The following is a 3,357-nucleotide window of genomic DNA, read 5'->3' on the forward strand; positions in this document are numbered from 1 at the left end:
GAAAAAGGAGGTATAGAAGTCCCAAATTGTGAGAGCTCAACTTAAGAGCACTTAACTTAAGAGCACTTAAATCTAACAGCACTTAACTTAAGAGCACTTAACTGAACAAGGGAACGAGAAAGAGCGAAAAAGGAGGTGTAGAAGGAACGAGGGAACGAGCACTTAAACTTAAGAGCACTTAACTTAAGGTGGAATAGAAAGAACGAGGGAACAAGAAAGCGGGAAAAGGAGGTGTAGAAGGAACGAGGGAACGAGCACTTAAACTTAAGAGCACTTAACTTAAGGTGGAATAGAAAGAACGAGGGAACAAGAAAGAGGGAAAAAGGAGGTGTAGAAGAAACGAGGGAACGAGAAAGAGGGAAAAAGGAGGTATAGAAGTCCCAAAATTGTGAGAGCTCAACTTAAGAGCACTTAACTTAAGAGCACTTAAATCTAACAGCACTTAACTTAAGAGCACTTAACTTAAGAGCACTTAACTGAACAAGGGAACGAGAAAGAGCGAAAAGGAGGTGTAAAAGGAACGAGGGAACGAGAAAGGGGGAAAAAGGAGGTATAGAAGGAACAAGGGAAATAGAAAGAGGGAAAAAGGACGTGTAGAAGGAACGAGGGAACAAGAAAGAGCGAAAAAGAAGGTGTAAAAGGAACGAGGGAATGAGAAAGAGGGAAAAGGAGGTGTAGAAGGAACGAGGGAACGAGAAAGAGCGATAAAGGAGGTATAGAAGGAACAAGGGAACGAGAAAGAAGGAAAAAGGAGGTGTAGAAGGAACGAGGGAACGAGAAAGAGCAATAAAGGAGGTATAGAAGGAACGAGGGAACGAGAAAGAGGGAAAAAGGAGGTATAGAAGGAACAAGGGAACGAGAAAGAAGGAAAAAGGAGGTGTAGAAGGAACGAGGGAACGAGAAAGAGCAATAAAGGAGGTATAGAAGGAACGAGGGAACGAGAAAGAGGAAAAAGGAGGTATAGAAGGAACAAGGGAACGAGAAAGAAGGAAAAAGGAGGTGTAGAAGGAACGAGGGAAAGAGAAAGAGGGGAAAGGATGTGTAGAAGGAACGAGGGAACGAGAAAGAGGGAAAAAGGAGGTATAGAAGTCCCAAAATTGTGAGAGCTCAACTTAAGAGCACTTAACTTAAGAGCACTTAAATCTAACAGCACTTAACTTAAGAGCACTTAAATCTAACAGCACTTAACTTAAGAGCACTTAACTTAAGAGCACTTAACTGAACAAGGGAACGAGAAAGAGCGAAAAAGGAGGTGTAAATGGAACGAGGGAACGAGCACTTAAACTTAAGAGCACTTAGCTTGAGAGAGCTCAACATAAGAGCACTTAAGTTAAGAGCACTTAAATCTAAGAGCACTTAACTTAAGATCACAACTTAAGAGCACTTAACTTAAGGAGGAATAGAAAGAACGAGGGAACGAGAAAGAGGGAAAAAGGAGGTATAGAAGTCCCAAAATTGTGAGAGCTCAACTTAAGAGCACTTAAGAGCACTTAAATCTAACAGCACTTAACTTAAGAGCACTTAACTTAAGATCACAACTTAAGAGCACTTAACCTAAGAGCACTTAACTTAAGAGCACTTAACTGAACAAGGGAACGAGAAAGAGCGAAAAAGGAGGTGTAGAAGGAACGAGGGAACGAGAAAGGGGGAAAAAGGAGGTATAGAAGGAACAAGGGAAATAGAAAGAGGGAAAAAGGACGTGTAGAAGGAACGAGGGAACAAGAAAGAGCGAAAAAGAAGGTGTAAAAGGAACGAGGGAACGAGAAAGAGGGAAAAAAGGAGGTGTAGAAGGAACGAGGGAACGAGAAAGAGGGAAAAAGGAGGTATAGAAGGAACAAGGGAAATAGAAAGAGGGAAAAAGGACGTGTAGAAGGAACGAGGGAACAAGAAAGAGCGAAAAAGAAGGTGTAAAAGGAACGAGGGAACGAGAAAGAGGGAAAAAGGAGGTGTAGAAGTCCCAAAATTGTGAGAGCACTTAACTTGAGATAGCTCAACCTAAGAGCACTTAACTTAAGAGCACTTAACTGAACAAGGGAACGAGAAAGAGTGAAAAAACCGAGGTATAGAAGGAACGAGGGAACGAGAAAGAGGGAAAAAAGAGGTATAGAAGGAACAAGGGAACGAGAAAGAGGGGAAAAGGAGGTGTAGAAGGAACAAGGGAACGAGAAAGAGTGAAAAAAGAGGTATAGAAGGAACAAGGGAACGAGAAAGAGGGGAAAAGGAGGTGTAGAAGGAACAAGGGAACGAGAAAGAGTGAAAAAGGAGGTATAGAAGGAACGAGGGAATGAGAAAGAGTGAAAAAGGAGGTGTAGAAGGAACGAGGGAACGAGAAAGGGGAAAAGGAGGTATAGAAGGAACGAGGGAACGAGAAAGAGGGAAAAAGGAGGTGTAGAAGGAAAGAGGGAACGAGAAAGAGGGAAAAAAGGAGGTGTAGAAGGAAAGAGGGAACGAGAAAGAGGGAAAAGGAGGTGTAGAAGGAACGAGGGAATGAGAAAGAGCGATAAAGGAGGTATAGAAGGAACGAGGGAACGAGAAAGAGGGAAAAAAGGAGGTATAGAAGTCCCAAAATTGTGAGAGCTCAACTTAAGAGCACTTAACTTAAGAGCACTTAAATCTAACAGCACTTAACTTAAGAGCACTTAACTTAAGAGCACTTAACTGAACAAGGGAATGAGAAAGAGCGAAAAAGGAGGTGTAAAAGGAACAAGGGAACGAGCACTTAAACTTAAGAGCACTTAGCTTGAGAGAGCTCAACATAAGAGCACTTAACTTAAGAGCACTTAAATCTAAGAGCACTTAACTTAAGATCACAACTTAAGAGCACTTAACCTAAGAGCACTTAACTTAAGAGCACTTAACTGAACAAGGGAACGAGAAAGAGCGAAAAAGGAGGTGTAGAAGGAACGAGGGAACGAGCACTTAAACTTAAGAGAACTTACCTTAAGGAGGAATAGAAAGAACGAGGGAACGAGAAAGAGGGAAAAAGGAGGTGTAGAAGGAACGAGGGAACGAGAAAGAGGGAAAAAGGAGGTGTAGAAGGAACGAGGAAACGAGAAAGAGGGAAAAAAGGAGGTATAGAAGTCCCAAAATTGTGAGAGCACTTAACTTGAGAGAGCTCAACCTAAGAGCACTTAAGAGCACTTAACTTAAGAGCACTTATCTTAAGGAGGAATAGAAAGAACGAGGGAACGAGAAAGAGAAAAAAGGAGGTAGAGAAGTCCCAAAATTGTGAGAGTACTAAACGTAAGAGCACTTAACCTGAGAACACTTAACTTGAGAGCGCTCAACCTAAGAGCACTTAACTTAAGAGCACTTAACTTGAGAGAGCTCAACCTAAGAGCACTTAACTTAAGAGCA

This window comes from Microcaecilia unicolor, unplaced genomic scaffold, assembly GCF_901765095.1.
Source record: "Microcaecilia unicolor unplaced genomic scaffold, aMicUni1.1, whole genome shotgun sequence".
Lineage (NCBI taxonomy): Eukaryota > Metazoa > Chordata > Amphibia > Gymnophiona > Siphonopidae > Microcaecilia > Microcaecilia unicolor.